The sequence below is a fragment of the Phyllobates terribilis genome, unplaced genomic scaffold, assembly GCF_046119375.1.
Source record: "Phyllobates terribilis strain yellow unplaced genomic scaffold, ASM4611937v1 Scaffold_1__5_contigs__length_1240528914, whole genome shotgun sequence".
NCBI lineage: Eukaryota > Metazoa > Chordata > Amphibia > Anura > Dendrobatidae > Phyllobates > Phyllobates terribilis.
The window spans coordinates 1042899205-1042919427 of NW_027362761.1; positions in this window are offsets into that span (position 1 = coordinate 1042899205).

Here is a 20223-nt window from a genome sequence, read left to right on the forward strand (position 1 = left end):
GACACAGTAGGGCAATTTAAATAGCAGGATCAGGCTGATGGGAACTACTGCTCTCATCGAACTGATCCTGCTGGCACGAGTGGACGGGGGACAGACATAGGTCGATGGGAGTAGTAGTGTCACATCGGCCTATGTCTGCCTGCACGCACACACCCCCAGACATCGCACAGACACCGCACACACCCGCAGACACCGCACAGACACCCCACACACCGCACAGACACCCACACACACCAATCATGACCGGTCTGGGAGGTGAGGCTGACCTGTGCGACCGTGGGAAATTTCATTTCAGTTCATGCAGTCAAGCATGAACTCACATGAACCCTCCGAGGGCACCGCGGCGACTTCAAATGAACAGCTGATCGGCATCACCTGATACCTGAGCTGTTCATTTGAAATAACCGGCGGGAAAGCGCAGCACAGAAAGGGAAATCCGGCGGTGAAGTCTTTTCACTGCCGGCTTCCCCGCCCGGGTTATTCGCTCCCCGCTCCTTGGTGCTGCGCTCCCCACCCGGTCCTAACTTACTATCGGGATGGGAGGTGGCGAGGGGAGCGGAGGATCGGGGTGGGAGGCTGCGGGGAAGCAGTATGGGGCTGTGTAATTGTTTAAAAGCCGGCGGCTTTTTACCGCGCGCCGGCTTTTAAACAATCAGGAGAATTCTCCCACGCTGGGATGGCATTCTGATGACAGGCTGGATCTCAGCTGAGCGCTGCCATCCAGCTTGTCATCCTTCAGAGACACTGCAGAGCGCAGGCATTATGGGAACTTCCAATTCCGGTATTCGATATTGTAAAAGTATCGGAATTAAGTATCGGAATTCCGATACCGCGAATATCGGCCGATACCCGATATTTCAGTATCTGAATGCTCAACACTAGTGAAGATCTATTCTTTCTATTCTAAATTGTCTGGTACCGATGTATTGTAACTGTACAGGGCTGATGAATTGCCGACTTTAAAAGAGAGAGTGCGTGAAAAATCGCATAGACTTGCAAGACAATCGCATGAAACTCGGCGTTTTTTCGGTCCAGAAAATGTAACTTTTTTTCACACATATGGGTATGAGCCCTTATAGTCATCAATGTTGCATTATTTCTGCAGAGATATAAATATTATTCTTTTATGTTTTATTATGGCCAAATAGAAAGAAACTCAGTGTTGATGCTCCATATATAATCTGTAGTAGGTTAAAAGTGAAAATGCTGTGCACAGATTATCATAGGCACAGATTATGACTCGCAATAGTAACTGTGCCCTGTGGGCACACAATCTAATTTCCCTGTCTCATACATTCGAGGGTGAGTTACAAAACAAATCAATAGGTTTCATTTCAGGACCAAAGTGCTGCAAGTTGGGAAGCAATGGCTCGCCCTTTTGAGCACTTGTAAATCTTATGACAAGGTTCAAGGGGATAAAAATACTAGAAGCTGCGATTTTTGCACTTTCTCATTGCTTACTATGAGTGGAAAAATGCTGGAAGAATTGACATGCCACAGATTGCAAAAACACTGTAGTTTTCAAATTCAGTCAAGTAAAAAAAACAAGTGTGTGCACGACATTTCTGAAATCTCATAATTTTTGCTGGTAGTATAAAATGCAGTTTCTTTCCTGCAGAAAAAAAAACAAAGCTGAAAAAACGCTGCAAAAATCCTACATGTGAACATAGCCTGTGTGCATGTTTGAGGGCGGAATAAGCTGATTCTCTCCTGAAGGAATAGGTCCAGGCATGTTTAATTAGTTGTTTAGTTTAGCATGCCTGACCCTCCTTGCCATCAGAAGACTGAAGAGCTAACCTAATATAAGATCAGCTGACAAAGCTGCCAGAATGCAAATGCTGCTTATCTTTTTTTTTTAGCCTTTTTGCAAATGACTGAGAAAAAAAACACATAAAAAACGCACATAGGAAACACATCAAAACCACGCATATTTTAAGCAGCAACTGTAATGCAACTGATCTATTTTGGACATGTGACTCACCCCCCTGGGCCAGTGCTGTAGTGCGGCGCGCGTGGGGGATACCCGGAGCCGGATCCGATGGGGATAGTAGTCTTCGTGTGGCGGTGACCCGGTCCGCGCCCAGGGTGGTCAAACTTAGTGGCGGTTATTGGTATGATGGTATTAGTGTCCGACTACGCCACCCGTTGAATGCGGTTATGAAACCGCCGCTGCAGGGCAGACCGCTGAGGCCGGTGGTATAGGTGTGCAGCAATGTTGATATAACCCCCAACGGGAGAGGTATGGCCTCAGGGCAGCGGATGTGGATGATGTTGGGAGTGATGGTGTGGATGTCCCAGCACTAACGGTGCGACAAGGAAGCACGGAAACGCGAGGGTACAGTTCAGGGCCTTTACTGATGGTACAAGGCAAATTCCCCCGGGAGTACTGGCTAGTAGTTGGGGCCTGGTTAGTCTGCGAGTAAGCCGGAGTTCCCCTGGCCAGGTGGAGTTGTAGGCCTTCCCGTTAGTCTGTACCCTTCCTGGCTACCCTGCTTTCGGCGGTTACAAGTAGCCCACGTCCCTGGGTATACCGTGTGGTGCTCACCCGTATGGCTGGTGACCTGGGGCCTCCTGTTAGCCTCCGCTCCGGGATGGCGGTGCTGGTCCCTTCGTTGTGACTGAGCCTCCGGGCTTTTATGGCCAGAGGACCTGGAATCCCCTGCCGGATGGATTCTGCTGCTGGGTATATCTTAGTCATAGTCATAGTCATAGTCATAGTTAGTAAAGCCGAATAAAGACTTGCGTCCATCAAGTTCGACCTGTTAGTTCTGTAATTGCTAAAGTTGATCCAGAGGAGGGCAAAAACCCCAAATGATTTAGCCAATCTTCACCTGAGGAAAAATTCCCTCCCGACTCTGAAACCAGCAGTCAGAATAAATCCCTGTATCAACCTACTATTTTATTCTATTTTTAAGTATATGCAGAAATCTGCCTGGTATCTAGAAATGCATCCAGTCCCCGCTTGAACTGGTTTAGTGAATCCGACATTACCGTCTCCTCACTCAGTGAATTCCATATTCTCACTGCTCTTACCGTAAAGAACCCCTTCCTATGCTGGTGCTGAAACCTTTTCTCTTCCAGTCTTAGTGAATGCCCTCTTGTTACCGTAATATCCCTCCTTTTGAACAAATCCCGGGCAAGGTCTCTATACTGTCCCCTAACATATTTGTACACATTTATTATGTCCCCCCTCAACCTTCTCTTTTCCAGGCTGAATAGTCCTAGTTTTGCCAACCTCTCTGGGTATTGCAGTCCCTCCATTCCCCTTATTAATTTTGTTGCCCTCCTTTGTACCTTTTCAAGCTCATTTATATCCTTTCTATATATTGGGGCCCATAACTGAGCACAGTATTCCAAGTGTGGTCTGACCAGTGCTTTGTACAGTGGAAGAACAATGTTCTCATCCTTTGCAGCTATACCTCTTCTGATACATCCCATTACCCTGTTTGCCCTTACAGCAGCAGCCTGACTTTGGGCACTCCAATTTAGTTTGCTATCAATCAAGATGCCCAAGTCCTTCTCCATCTCTGAATTCCCCAATGATTTCCCATTCAGTGAGTACTGGTGACTTCCATTTTTCCTTCCCATGTGTATGACCTTACATTTCTCCTCGTTAAACCTCATTTGCCATTTAATGCTCCACCTACCCAGCTTATCCAAATCCCTCTGTAGGTCTGCACTGTCCTCTTTTGTATTAATTGTTTTACATAACTTTGTGTCATCTGCAAATATTGATATTTTACTATTTATCCCGTTGACTATGTCGTTAATAAAGATATTAAATAACATTGGGCCTAGTACAGACCCCTGTGGTACCCCACTAGTGACGCTTACCCAATCTGAGTATATTCCATTTATAACCACCCTCTGCCTTCTATCCTTTAGCCAGTTAGCTACCCACTTGCAGACATTTTCCCCCAGCCCCATCATTCTCATTTTGTATACCAACCTATTATGTGGCACGCTATCGAACGCTTTTGAGAAGTCGAGATACACGACATCCACTGGTTCCCCCTGATCTACTCGAGAGCTAACCTCCTCGTAGAAGTGAATCAGGTTAGTTTGGCAGGAGCGATTCCTCATGAATCCATGTTGGTTCGGGGTTAATAGATTATTAGCATCAAGATGCTCCATGATTGCCTCATTAATAAAGCCTTCAAAAATTTTGCCCACAACGGACGTCAGACTCACCGGCCGATAGTTTCCGGCGTCACTTTTCGCTCCCTTTTTGAATATTGGCACTACATTCGCCTGTCGCCAATCAAGTGGCACAGAACCAGTCTCAACAGAGTCCTTAAATATAAGATATAACGGTCTGTCTATCACATTACTTAGTTCCCTTAGTACCCATGGGTGTATGCCATCAGGTCCTGGTGATTTGTTTATTTTAATGTTACTGAGGCGTTTCTGTACCCCAGCTTGGGTTAGATTTGTTATACTTAGTGGAGGATTAAGCTTGTCACTTCTCATTTCGCCTGTTCGTTCTTTTTCCTTTGTGAAAGTTGACGAAAAAAATTTATTTAATAGATTAGCTTTATCCTCATCTTTCTCTATGATTTTGCCTTAGTCCCCACAGCCTCGGACTCCTGTGTCCGGTTTTAGTACCTTCTCCCAGGGCGAGCTCTGCACAGCTCCAGCCCCTGGCGCTTCTCCTTGGCTCCTACAGAGCTCCTGAGGTCTATCTGTCCCTGTTTCTGCGTGTCCAGACCAGACTCCGTCTCTGTCTGGAACTCCTCTCCCTAACCCTGCTTCAGCCCCAGTTTATATAGGGGAAGTTCTTCCCCTCCCAGGACTGGGCAGGAGGTGTGGCATGCTTAGGATTCCTGCCCAGGAGACCTCCCACCTGCTCACAGACGTAATACTGCTATTACTGTGGAAACCAGACCCCTGGGGTGCCACATTCCCCCCTAGTGAAATTTAGTACTCCCGGACTAAACATAACAGGGTATAAACCATAACAATTAAATACATGAGATGGTCACGGCGTGTCCGTAACCGGGAAGCAATAAGGGTGTCCATTTCACCAAAGAACAGGGAGCCGTAACCAGGTAGGGGTCTGTCTTGCCCCGAGTCTTTAACAGTCTGTAGTCCATTCCTGGGTTACGCTCCAAACATATTTACAACAGAGTTCCGGTTACTCACTGTCCATAACCTGTCAGTCCATATAAAGAAACCTGTAACTGAAAAACATAATTAGCAACGGCTACAACAAAACAGGTAAACATAAAATAGTTAAAGCAACTAGCCAACTTAGATTCTCCAACGTACGGGCATCTGGCCTCTGGTAACCCTAGTGGACCTACGGAGCTCACTAACTGGTCCTGCACTACAGGGTGTAGGAGGTGTTATGGGCAGGCTGGGCAGCTTTCTGCACACTCTTTGGCTCACTAGGGGCACGGCAGGCTCACTACTAGCAGAGGGTTGATCCTCCTGTACTGCTGGTGTGGACTCTTCTGCCTCTTGGGCCGGCTGCTCTTCCAGCTCTACTGGTTCTTCTGTAGGCACTTGCGGGACTGGCTGGAGAAAGGTGAGGACGGGTACCATGACAGCACCGTTTACTTGTGTCCAAGACCGGGGGAAGTCTCCGAGTACAGTCCTGATCATTTCTTCCCTTTCCTCTGCGGGTCGAGGGTTTTCTTGATCTTCTTCTTCAGGGCTTTGCAGCTGCTCGGGACACTTCTTCAGGTGGTCTCTGGAGACAACGGCTGTGGTTTCTCCTCCATCCTTACTGATCACGCAAATCTTTGGGCTCTCATGGCTTGATGGCAGTACGGTGTACGGGTCCTCCTCCCACTGGTCGTCCAACTTGTGGAGCCGTCTTTTCCTCTTCAAGACCTGCTCTCCAGGTACCAGGGGAACAGCGGGAGCATACTGATTAGAAGCCCTCTCTTGCCTTTCTCTAGCTTGAGACAGACTTCGCTCCACGCTCTCCTGCACTTTCCGATACTGCTGCCGCCGCCCTGTATCCCAATCTGCCTCTGGCGAGGTGTCCTCGGGCGTCAGGACTCCCATATCCAGGTCGATAGGCAGCTTACCAGGTCTCGCTCTCATTAGGTAAGCCGGGGTACAGTTGGTAGAACCTACAGGGATGTGGTTGTATAGGTCCACCAGATCAGGCAGCTTCTCAGGCCACATACTGCGTTCTTCCAGGGGCAATGTTTTCAGGAGGTCTATCACCACCTGGTTCATCTTCTCGCAGAGTCCATTAGATTGTGGGTGATAGGGCGTTGTTCTTATCTTCGTGCAGCCATACAGGTTGCAGAACTCCTGGAAGACTTCCGCTTCGAAGGCTGGCCCTTGGTCTGTCAGCACTTGGTCCGGGTACCCGTGTGGACGGCAGAAGTGCTGCTGGAAGGCTCTAGCTGCTGTTTGAGCCGTTAAGTCCTTGACCGGGACCACCACCAGGAACCGGGAGTAATGATCTATGATTGTGAGGGCGTAGACATACCCAGATCTGCTTGGAGCCAGTTTCACATGGTCCAGGGCTACCAGTTCCAGTGGCTGTCGGGTGATGATGGGCTGCAAGGGAGTCTTCTGGCTGGCACGGTCCTTCCTTCTTAGGTGGCACGGTCCACAGTCTCTGCACCACCTCTCGATGGCTCCTCTCATGCCTACCCAGTAGAACCGTTCACGCAATAAGAACTCCAGCTTCTTCCACCCGAAATGTCCTGCTCCGTTGTGGTACGCCTCCAGAATCATAGCCGCGTCTCGTCTGGGGACCACTACCTGCCAGGTCAACTCATGCGTTCGAGAGTTAACCATTCTCCGGCACAACTTCTCCCTGTAGAGGAACAGCCTACTTTTCTCCTTCCACAGTTGCTTAGTCTCCTCTGGGGCGTCTGGGTCCAGACTGGCATCGGCTTGGGTCAGCATTTCCTTCACCAGGCGGACTGCAGGATCACTGTCTTGCGTCTCCGCCCAGTTGTAGTGGGGCAAGGGATTGAACGTCGCGGAGCGCCTGTCCTTCACACGGCTGGAATACAGGGTAATCCCATGACGGTGGAACGCAGGGAGCTCAACTTCTTCCAGATCTTCTGGATCTTCCCCTACGTCCGGTAAGTTCGGCATTCTAGACAGGGCATCCGCGTTGGCATTTGAGCGTCCTGCCCGGTATTTGATGGTGAATTCAAAGTTGGACAGGCGAGCCATCCATCTCTGTTCCAGAGCACCGAGCCTTGCAGTGTCCAGGTGTGTCAACGGGTTGTTATCCGTGTACACGATGAATTTGGAGGAGGCAAGGTAATGCTTGAAACGTTCGGTCACTGCCCACACTACTGCCAGGAACTCCAGCTTGAATGAGCTATAATTCTCAGGGTTCCTCTCGGTGGGTCGTAGCTTTCGGCTAGCGTAAGCGATTACCCGTTCTTTTCCTTGCTGGATCTGGGACAGCACGGCTCCTAGCCCGATGTTACTTGCGTCCGTGTGGAGGATAAAGGGCTGGCTGTAGTCTGGATATGCCAGGATTTCATCCCCCTGGAGGGCCATCTTCAGCTGGCAAAAGGACTCCTCTTCCAGCTTTTCCCACTTGAAGGGTGGCTTCTGGTTTTTGGCTTTTCGAGATTGACCTATCAGGAGGTCCTGCATAGGGGCTGCCATTTTGGTGAAACCGGGAATGAATCTTCGGTAGTAGCCTACCAACCCGAGGAACTGCCGCACTTCCTTTATGCTGGAGGGTCTTGGCCAGTCCTTAATCACGGTGATCTTATCAGGGTCAGGAGCCACTCCGTCAGCACTCACCACGTGTCCCAGGTATTGCACCTTTGGTTTCAGGAGATGACACTTGGAGGGTTTCACCTTTAGGCCGTAGTTTGCCAGAGCTTCGAACACTTCTGCCAGGTGTTTCAGGTGGTCCTCGTAGGTCTTGGAATAGACGATGACATCGTCCAGGTATAACAGGACCGTCTCGAAGTTCCGGTGTCCCAGACAGCATTCCATCAACCGTTGGAAGGTTCCTGGTGCGTTGCAGAGCACGGACGGCATGCAGTTAAATTCGCTGAGACCCATCGGGGTGGTGAATGCGGTCTTCTCCCGGTCTGCCTCTGCTACAGGAACCTGCCAGTACCCGCTAGTGAGATCCAAAGTAGAGAAGAAGTTAGCAGATTTTAATGCAGCTAAGGACTCTTCTATCCTTGGTAACGGGTACGCATCTTTGTGTGTGATACGGTTGACCTTCCTGTAGTCTACACACATTCTCATAGTGTTGTCCTTCTTTTTCACTAAGACTAGTGGAGCTGCCCAGGGGCTACAGCTGTCTCTGATTACCCCAGCCTCCTTCATGTCTCTAAGCATCCCCTTGGCGTGTTGGTAGTGTGCAGGGGGTACGGGTCGGTATCTCTCCTTTATGGGAGGATGGTCTCCCGTGGGGATGTGGTGTTCTACCCCCTTTACTCACCCGAAGTCTAACGGGTGTTTACTAAACACTCTCTCGTACTCTTGAACCACCCGATAGACTCCTTGTTTCTGGTGTGAGGGAGTGGAGTCGGTACCCAGATGTAGTTGCTGACACCAGTCCCCCACTGGTTTCTTAGAGCCGTTACCTTCCTCTGGTTGAGATGGAGGCAAGGGTTCCACGGCCTGTACAGAATTCTGGTTTATGGTGAACAATTTAGCTAGCGTGGCATACCGGGGCAGGTGTACTTCTCTCTCACCGATATTTATGATGCGAACGGGCACCCTCCCATGGCGTACATCGACCACCCCCCGTGCTGTCAAAATGGTGGGCCTACTGTCTGAGTAGACGGGTTCTACCATTGCTTGGTAGTCTCTACCTCTTAGACCAATAGCTGCCCGGCACCAAATCATCATCTCACTTTTTGGGGGCATGGCAATAGGGAACGGGTCACACATTCTCACGCTACCTATCTCACCACCAGATAGTTCCACCTGTTGCCGCTTCATCAGTGCCCGGATCTCTTTTTGGAGCACACGCTGCTGGCCGGAACTGGCGTTCTTGGCAACCTGCTGTAAAATGAGAATCACCTCTGCAAGACAATTTTCAATTACATTGGTTCCCAGGGTGATTCTAGGGTGACTCTCATGACGGTCTATGTCCACTATAATCAGTCCTTGTGCCGCCAGTTCGACTTTACCGATTTTAATGGTCACCTCCTTGAATCCCACCTGCGGCACGGGCTGACCATTGCTGGCGATGATACTCAGGTCGTCGTCTGGGTAGCGGGTTATGTCCGAATCATTCCAGTACTGCTTGAAGAGCACGTACGGGATGGTGGTGACCTGTGACCCAGTGTCTAGTAGGGCACTCATAGGAATGCCATCCAGTACCACAGGCAAGATTGGACGTCCCCCTACGTATTTATCACGCCAGTTTGATGGGCCTGATGGTCTTATGCCTGGGGGTTGGCCCTCTACCCCAGGTTGTGCCTGTTTAAATGACAGTACCTTGCCACATGTCCGGGTTGATTGCAGCTCTGGCAAATAGGTCGTCCGTCCTCGTTGTATCGATCGCTGGGTCTTCCTCTGGCCGGTGGGGTCCTCCTTGGTCGGCGCCACGGGATGTCCTCCGGTCCGGATGCCAGCTCGATCTTCCCTGCAGTAGAAACCTGTAAAGACTGCACAGTTCGGGTTAGCGCGGCAACGCTTTTAGTTAGCTCTTTCACCTGATGGTGCAGGTCTGTAGCCGGGTCACTGTTTAAAGCCTGCGCATCAGCTCCCACAGGCCCTGCAGACAAGGGCGCCGTCTCCTGGTGATAAGTGATAGCAGGGCGCCTGTGGGTCACAGCGCCACCTGGTGCCGGTTCTCGGAGCACCCGGATGGCTCTGTCCTTGAACTGTGCAAAGTCCAGGTCAGGGTCCTGTAAGGCCATTGCCTGCAACTGGGTTCGGTGGGCATTGCACAGTAGACCCTCAATGAATTGTTCAGTCAACAGCTTATCTTCATTTCCCACGCTGTCAGGGTCTGCCTGCTTAATGGCTCTCAGGGCCTCTTGTAGGTTTAGAGCATAGTCTCTTATACTCTCATGTGCCCGTTGCTTGCACCCATAAAATCTTAGTTTTATTTCGGCTGAGGTGCGGGTGTCAAATGTGTCTTTCAGCCGGGTTAGTATGTCTCTGACAGTCCTCTTCCTCCCAGGTGGCCAGGACTTTACCTCCCTTTGGGCTGCCCCGATTAATTGGGCCACCAGGATGCTCACTTTTTGCGCCTCCGTGAGGGGATACACCTGGAAGAGGCTATCCAGCCTTTCTCTGAAGTCATTTAGGGTATGTGACTCCCCTGAGTACTGGGGTAGCCAGGCTGCCCCCGGGATATAGGGCATGGTGAAAGGCATGACCGCAGCAGCGGTGGCGCTGGCGGCGGCTGTGGCGGTGAAGCTCTCCTCCGTATCCGACATCATCCTCCCCCCTAGTGGACCGTGGCCTACCTTGCGATGATCCTCTTCCGTAGGCCGCGGCTCCGCAGTGGATCGTCAGGGTTGAGGACCTTCCGTCGCGCTCCTGTGACGTCGGCGTCTGCTGGGCTCCTTCCAGGACCTTACGCAACGTCCGGACGTGAGGCGGGGCTTCAGTTCTCGCGGGCTTTCGGAGTCCACGCCCCTCTTCTTCCCGCGCGGCGCCCTCAAGATGGCGTCCAATGGCGGGAAAACTCCACGGATGGCGGGAAGAAGGCAGAAGATGGCGTCGGATGGCGGGAATCGGCTCCAGATGGCGGGAAACGACTCCGGACGGCGGGAAACTTCACCACAGGTAAGTATAAAAGTCTCTTTTTTCAGGCATGCAGTACCCGGTGGTTGCGGGCACGTAATCCTGCCGACTACGCCAAAATTGACTCACCCCCTGGGCCAGTGCTGTAGTGCGGCGCGCGTGCGCGCGGGGGATACCCAGAGCCGGATCCGATGGGGATAGTAGTCTTCGTGTGGCGGTGACCCGGTCCGCGCCCAGGGTTGTCAAACTTAGTGGCGGTTATTGGTATGATGGTATTAGTGTCCGACTACGCCACCCGTTGAATGCGGTTATGAAACCGCCGCTGCAGGGCAGACCGCTGAGGCCGGTGGTATAGGTGTGCAGCAATGTTGATATAACCCCCAACGGGAGAGGTATGGCCTCAGGGCAGCGGATGTGGATGATGTTGGGAGTGATGGTGTGGATGTCCCAGCACTAACGGTGCGACAAGGAAGCACGGAAACGCGAGGGTACAGTTCAGGGCCTTTACTGATGGTACAAGGCAAATTCCCCCGGGAGTACTGGCTAGTAGTTGGGGCCTGGTTAGTCTGCGAGTAAGCCGGAGTTCCCCTGGCCAGGTGGAGTTGTAGGCCTTCCCGTTAGTCTGTACCCTTCCTGGCTACCCTGCTTTCGGCGGTTACAAGTAGCCCACGTCCCTGGGTATACCGTGTGGTGCTCACCCGTATGGCTGGTGACCTGGGGCCTCCTGTTAGCCTCCGCTCCAGGATGGCGGTGCTGGTCCCTTCGTTGTGACTGAGCCTCCGGGCTTTTATGGCCAGAGGACCTGGAATCCCCTGCCGGATGGATTCTGCTGCTGGGTATATCTTAGTCCCCACAGCCTCGGACTCCTGTGTCCGGTTTTAGTACCTTCTCCCAGGGCGAGCTCTGCACAGCTCCAGCCCTTGGCGCTTCTCCTTGGCTCCTACAGAGCTCCTGAGGTCTATCTGTCCCTGTTTCTGCGTGTCCAGACCAGACTCCGTCTCTGTCTGGAACTCCTCTCCCTAACCCTGCTTCAGCCCCAGTTTATATAGGGGAAGTTCTTCCCCTCCCAGGACTGGGCAGGAGGTGTGGCATGCTTAGGATTCCTGCCCAGGAGACCTCCCACCTGCTCACAGACGTAATACTGCTATTACTGTGGAAACCAGACCCCTGGGGTGCCACACATGCATTGCATAGTTTGTTCCTATAATGGGACAGACAAATGAAATTCCTAAATTCAGGTGTAAACCCATGTTTTATGTTTATTCATAATGGCCACGCTTGAGCGCCACCATTAGGCCACATTCACATGTTCAGTATTTGCACAGTTTTTTACCTCAGTATTTGTAAGCCAAAACCAGGAGTGGAACAATCAGAGGAAAAGTATAATAGAAACACCTCACCACTTCTGTATTTATCACCCACTCCTGGTTCTGGCTACAAATACTGAGGTAAAATACTGACCAAATACTCAATGTGTGAACATGGCTTTAAGGGTATGTTCACATACTGAATAACAGAATAATCAGTATCATCCATGTAAGGCCACGTTCACATGTTCAGTATTTGGTCAGTATTTTACCTCAGTATTTGTAGCCAGAACCAGGAGTGGGTGATAAATCCAGAAGTGGTGAGGTGTTTCTATTATACTTTTCCTCTGATTGTTCCACTCCTGATTTTGACTTACAAATACTGAGGTAAAATACTGACCAAATACTGAATGTGTGAATGTGTCCTATTAGTGACAGTAATGAAAATGTCTGTAAAGTGTTGTGGAATATGTTGGCGCTATACAAGCATAACAATAAACAAGGACATATAGGACTCTCTAGAGAAAGAGAGGACTCCCTCAAATAATTAAGGCCTCATTCACACGACAGTTTTTCATGTACGAGTGCTATCCATTGTTTTCACTGATAGCACTTCTACATATGACAGTCTATGGGAGCTGTTCACAAGTCTGAAATCTTTTGCTGACCAAGTAGTCTGTGCAAAATCGCAGTGACATGTCCAATATTTATACAAGTATCAGATCAAACTGGCCAATGAAAATCTATGGTTCAGTGAAAAATTGGACAGCGCTCCGATGCCATTCATGTGTTGGTGCTGCCCGTTTTTCACTGACTGATAGGAGAAGGTGGAGAAACTTTTATTTTCACTATGAATGAAAAGAAATTATGAAACTCTGACCAAACTCTGATGAAACTCTGTTGAAAGGCCTCATTCAGACACAAGTTATTTTCAAGTGCCATAAAAACGAGTGTCATCAGTGTTTTTGATCAGAGTTTCATAAAATTTTCAGCTGAGTGTCATCAGTGTCACCAGTTTGGTCAGAGTTTCATCAGTATTTGTGATGGCATCCGAGTTCTGTCTGATTTTTTCATATACCCATAGACTTTCATTGCAGAGTTTGATCCAACACTTAGATGAACATTGGGCATGGCCCCGTGAAAAATCATGGACATGTGAATAGCCCCATAGACTATAGTTGGTACGTGTGCTATCCATGAAAAATAGGTATAGGACTCAAAAAATCTGACGTCCGAATGAGCCGAAGCTCTGATGAAAATTACTGATCAAATTCAGTCTATTTTTCTCTTACATGAAAAAACTGATATCTAAATGTGGCCTAATATTGCTTTCTATTATGGAAGTCCTATTTTTTAGGAGACTTCAAAAAATATCAGGGATAGTTGGCAACAATGTCTGTAACTCACCATACACATGAGATGGCTGTGACCCGAACAATGCTTTAGACAATCGTTCACCTGGCAACCATCTCATATACAGAAATGCTTGTTTGGTTGCGTACTCCTGTGTTTCCTATGAGAGAGACACTGCTAAGACATGGTCTGGAGAAGGCTTCTGTCAGAGAGAACAAAAAAGGGTTGGCAGTCCAAAATCAGACATCCCAGATCCATAACTATCCTAACAATTAGTTGCTCGGGGGCCCCCATATACCTTAAGCAGTGTGCCAAACCCAGTGATATCAGCGGGTTCAGCCAAGACTAGTCTAATGTGTTTGATGGTCTAAAGCAGTGTTTCCCAAACTCCAGTCCTCACGGACCCACAGGTCATGTTTTCAGGATTTCCATAGTATTGCACGGGTGATGGAAGTATCATCAAGGCATCAGGAATTCTCTCACCTGTTCAATACTATGGAAATCCTGAAAACATGACCTGTGGGGTCCGTGATGACTGGAGTTTGGGAAACACTGGTCTAAAGGGAGTGTAGCCTCCATGGATGTCAGTTGTAGAAAATTTTGTAAGGCGTAAAAATAAAACTGATAACTATAATCTCCCTATGGTCTCATTAACATTAATCTGTTCTATACATTGTTTCCCTGCATAAGTCCAACGTAAAAATCTGAATGGTCTTCTGTTTCAGGTGACACTTTAATTGCCAAATATTCCAAAGAGTAAGAGGCATAAATTGCTGATTTACATGGCTAATCTCACTTGATTTACACGCCTCAACCTGAGCAATTGTATAGGAATACCCAGAATAAAGTGCCCTAGCTTCTATGGATTACAAAACCTAAGGAAAAGGTAAAATTCAGGAACTTAAAAAGAAATATTGAGAGTTTGACAACAGTAACTCAGACCTGTATATACGAGGGGCGATCCAAAAGTAATGATAATCGGTTATTTCTATTGCACACAGAAATTAAAATAAAATGTTTTCTTCTCTCTTAGGTACCCACTAGTCCAGGAAAAAAAAAACACTTAAATAGGCCACGATTCCCGGGAGCTACATTCGTTTGAAAAGGAACTGCCGAGGAGTGAACATCAAAATGGAAAAAAACGAGCTCAAAGCTGTCATCAAATACCTCTGCTTGAAAAAAATGACTACCAAAGACATACACAGCGACTTGGTGGAAACATTGGGGGACTCTTTTCCTCCATATTCCACAGTTGCACGCTGGGCCAAGGAATTTAAGCTGGGAAGAACATCGACGGAAGATGAACATCTTGAAGGACGCCCATCCACGTCCCTCAATGAAGAAAACGTGAAAAAAGTTGAAGAAGTTGTATTGGCCGATCGAAGAGTGACTATCAGGCATGTAGCTGAGGTCACAGGGATCTCATATGGCAGTGTTCAAAGAATCCTTGCAAAAGAATTGCATATGAGAAAGGTCTCGGCGCGTTGGGTGCCAAAAATGTTAACCGACGAGCAAAAGAAGAAACGAGTTGACATTTCAATAGCAAATCTCGAAAAGTTCCAAGCAGACAAGGAGAATTTTTTGTCACGTTTTTTGACCATGGACGAGACCTGGATCCACCACTTTGATCCCGAAACGAAACAACAATCGATGACATGGAAACGAGCCAACGAACCAACGCCGAAGAAATTCAAAGTGTCAAGCTCAGCAGGGAAGGTTATGGCATCCGAAGGAATTGGGACACTGAAGGAATTATTATGGTGGACATTTGGAGAAGGGAGCCACTATTACGGGCTCCTACTATGCAGAACAAATAAGAAGATTGCGGGAGGCTATCAAGGAGAAAAGGCGCGGCAAACTGCGGGCTGGAGTGCTGTTTCACCAAGATAACGCGCCGGCTCACAAAGCTGCAGTTGCCATGGCTACCATTCAAGAAGCGGGCTTTGAACTGGTGGAACGCCCTATTCACCAGATCTAGCCCCCAGTGACTTCTTTCTCTTTCCTCGGCTCAAGGAACACCTCCGGGGCAAGAAATTTGACAACAATAGCGACGTAACCAAGCAATGTGAACTGAGGTCTAAGATGGTAGACATGCAAGAAATAGGAGCATGTTCACACTAGCTAGTTCACTAAGTACCCTATATTTATTATGCAACTTTGCTTTACATTTATATATAATGATGGTAAGGTATGAGATATATTTTTGTCTTTTGTAGGTTTTGCTTCTTTTTGCTAGTGTGAACATGCTCCTATTTCTTGCATGTCTACCATCTTAGACCTCAGTTCACATTGCTTGGTTTTTTGTCTTGTTTGCATTCTGTGCAATTTAAGGGTGTGGCATCCCCTTTGTTGAGCTGATTAGTATATATGTAGCTTACCACGGGCCTAGGTGGTCTGGAGTTGGGACCCGGTCCTATTTGTCTACCCTTTTATATGCATTACTTCAACTTTGATATACAGTAAGGTTTTTAATATAGGCAGTATAGGTACCGTCCCAATTTAGGGTCACCTTGCCGCTGGTGGGACGGCTTGTATACTTTTTTGGATCAAAAATAGTTCACTAAGTACCCTATATTTATTATGCAACTTTGCTTTACATTTATATATAATGATGGTAGGGTATGAGATATATTTTTGTCTTTTGTAGGTTTTGCTTCTTTTTGATAGTGTGAACATGCTCCTATTTCTTGCATGTCTACCATCTTAGACCTCAGTTCACATTGCTTGGTTTTTTGTCTTGTTTGCATTCTGTGCAATTTAAGGGTGTGGCATCCCCTTTGTTGAGCTGATTAGTATATATGTAGCTTACCACGGGCCTATGTGGTCTGGAGTTGGGACCCGGTCCTACTTGTCTACCCTTTTATATGCATTACTTCAACTTTGATATACAGTAAGGTTTTTAATATAGGCAGTATAGGTACCGTCCCAATTTAGGGTCACCTTGCCGCTGGTGGGACGGCTTGTATACTTTTTTTGATCAAAAATAGTTCACTAAGTACCCTATATTTATTATGCAACTTTGCTTTACATTTATATATAATGATGGTAGGGTATGAGATATATTTTTGTCTTTTGTAGGTTTTGACAATAGCGACGTGATAACCGCTGTTGGGGATTTTTTTGAGGGTCAAGATCAAGAATTTTTTTCGAAGGGAATTTTAAGTTTAGAAAAGAGATGGACTAAATGTATAGACTTGTTAGGAGACTATGTAGAAAAATTAATTTTTTTTGACTATATTCATTGTGTTTAGTATTGATTATCATTACTTTTGGATCGCCCCTCGTATGTAAAACAAACTCATGTGGTTTCAGTTACAGTAATTTAATGAGGGACGCAAAACAATTCAGAATTAGCGATTCCCTTTAAATATGTTTTCTTTAAATGTAAACATAAAAAATCTTTTTAAGCAATAATGCTGTAATTGAAAACATATCGAGGTTTATAGGTATGGACATAAACGTAACTCTTGTACATTTTTTACCTCTTGCATCTCTCTTTTCTGATGTCAGTAACACATTAGTGCACTGGACGGGTAAATATGCATAGAAGCGTATTATTTTGTTATATGTACTCACGTGTATATTCATATAACTTATATCCATCTATAGAATATACAACTCAATTTTCCGGGATCCTCCTTACCTATGGTGGGTTCCAATGCACTGGACTGTCCTGTCTCTGTCTTCCCGTATGCTAATAATTACGCCGCCTCGAGCACAGCAGCTGTTTTTTATTTTAAAAGTAAAAACAAAACCGTGTCTGAGACTTTCACATAATAATGCACTGTTTATAAGGAAAGATAAGATCCAGAAAGTGGAGATCTAGTTTCCTTCAGTATTTCACAGGAAAGCAATTATATTAGAAATATACTTTTAAAGGGGCTGCAAACTTAGCTTACTTTAAGTGGGATCTAGTGTGTTAAGTACGTGGGAAAAGCTACCCAAGGCTCATAAATATCTCATTAGTTTCATTCCCAATTAAGCGTGAAACAGTGGCTGTTTATTGGAGTGAACGCGTGCAGAAGGAGCTGGGGCCTGATTGGGGGAGGGGTAGTATCCGGTGGGGAGCACTGTTGAACAGCAAGGGTGTTTAATATATGCCAAGCTGCCATGAGTGCACTACCTTGGCTCACACTCATTTTTAGGGTTCAGGTATGTATTTTTTTTATGACATTGGTTGTAAACTTATCTATTTAATTTTATAGCTATTAAAAAAGATGTGATACTATGATTGTCAAAGATTGAAACTATTACCACAAATATAAACTCCTCAACATTGAAACTGTAACACCAAGAAAAGTCGTGGAATTCTGAAAATTACAGGAAATAAATTTTTTAAAACATCTCGATTTATTCAGTATTGAGTATGGGCACAGGGTCCAGAAATGCATGTACTTGCATGCCTGGGCATGTTATCAGTGAAGTTATTATTAGTTCTCTGAGGAATGTTCAGCCACTCTGAAAGTACTTGGGCACGCTAATCATAAAGATCTGCTGCTGGCAGCTCACTTTGTAATTGCCTATCAATGACGTCTCAGACGTGCGTGATGGGATACAACTAGGTTTAAGCCACATAGGTTGCTCACAGTTGAACAAGCAACTTGTGGCCTGGCATTGTCATGCTGAAAAACAGCTCCCACAATACTTTGGAGACCTGGCCGTATGACTGGTTGGTTCCATCACCAAAGCAATGTAACACTGAGCTGCAAGGGTACCTGGAATGAAGACTATTTAAGTCCAATTCTCTTTCATTATGCCACTCCACACCTTGAATGAAGACTAGAGAGTCCAGCTACTGTATATTATGCCACCAAACACCATAATCCTGAAAGTAGGAACGGAGTGACATTCTCTATGTCTCTATGTTTTGGCAGATGACCTCATAAATACAGAGCACATCACTGCTGCAGCCAATCACTGAATCACTGACCTCAGCGGCTCTGCTTATGTAGATGGCACGAGCCATCAATCTTTAGTGATTGACTGAAGTGTTGTAATAATTAAATCACCTATACAGCCAAAATACAAAGATCAAAGCAGTTGTGGCCATCTGACTCTGGAATCGGGGCCGGTGAGTACTTTTTGTTTTTTTTACACTATCTAATCACTTTATAGAAAATGCTAAATTTAATTTATCTTTTATTGAATACTCACCCCTCTAATGCCCAGATGCCACAGAAGCGGATAACTGAATGTGAGCGTCATACAATAAATCTGATGGTAGTAAACCAAATGCCAGGACACCAGCATAGGAAAGTAACAGCCTGAGGCCACTAGTGTTCAAGGTTAATAAGTGGCTTTTTGACCACACAGCACGCATGTCAAACTTTTAATTTCCATTGGCAAAGTAGACTGAAGTGATGTGAGTGTATAGTAATTGTAATTATAATTAATAACAATTATGTTAAACTTGATCAAGCCAATTAATTCAGGTTTTAATTCAGTGACAAAATCATGGTATCCAGATGCGTAAGTTTAGATTTCTTTAAACTAGTGGTAATGAGAGCATCGAGAGCTGATGATAAAGTTTATGGATCTTAATCAGCTAAAATGACTAATTGTCCTACTGTGCAGTGTATGCCAGGGAGTTGATGAAAAAGGTTAAAACTTAGAAAACAAGTGTGGTAACTAGCACATTAATTCAGAAGATATCTGTCTGGTGATTGGTGTGCAAATAAAATTGTATACGTCGTCGAATAATGAATAAAACAATCTTACAAAATTGGTGACTCGTGTGTAACTCATACTTCACTATGATGAAGGAAAAAAACATAACTTGGTATTAAGTGCCTTAAGGAATATGACATAGGAGATAATGGCGATAAATCAATGCTTCCTGATATTTTAAGAATACACTTAGATGGCTACCTTCACATAGTGTGTTTGGTAATGTAGGAAATTGAAATGATCTCCAATTTTACTCAGCTGTTAAATCTTACCTAAACCTTACATAATCTCATAATTGATACCAGCGCGTGAATTATTGCATTCATATAACAAAGTGGTTTGAGTAGATGTTGAGTAGACAATGCTCTATTAGTAGAAACTTGTATTTCCAAATACCAGCCTGCCTCTAGGAATGAGAGTATGAGAGTATAGAACAATACAAAGTATATTGTACAATCAATAAGACAGAAATGTAACAAAGTAGAAGTAATTCTTTCTTGTAACTGCAGAAAAAAACAAAACCAGGAAATGCTGTAGGCTGCATAAACAATTGGACGTCTTTTCCCTCTTTATCCTAGTAGGCTTGGTTCATCAAGATAACCTGCTTCTCTGTTTTTCTATCATAGAATTTTTAATTAAATGTTAACTAACTGTAATCTGACTATCCAGATTTTGTCATGTAAAATAATATACGTATTTGATGTGCTATGACAAATAGTGAAATCTGCAAATATTTTTGTCCAGTGACTTAGCATTTCTAATTCTCATATTACTGCCCATCCAGTGGTATTTTCCAATCTGCCTCAGGTGTATACAGTAGGATAACTTAATACGCATTATCATGGGACTACCTTACTACCTTAGGTACTTGATACCCAAACTACCACAATGTAGAGGGTATCAAGGATCTAACAAACTAAGCCCACTTTTTTGGTTTATGCAGGCACATAGAATCAGAATGTTCCCCTTTCATAAATAGAGTTATAGCTATACAGATCAAAGTCTGTGGGCATTGGGTCTCTGCCTGCACCCCCCACCGTGAACAGGTAATGAAGCAAGTTATCCAATGGAGAACAGACCTGTAGTGTGTACACAGAGTGATTAACAAGTAGCTGACAATTGTTGGAATTGCTAACTTTGGCTGTGTACATCCTAATTACCAAAGAGGTTATAATTCGTGCAAGGGGAAGTTACTGGCCCCGGCACAGTTCCATGTCAAGAGGCTTCACATGACAAT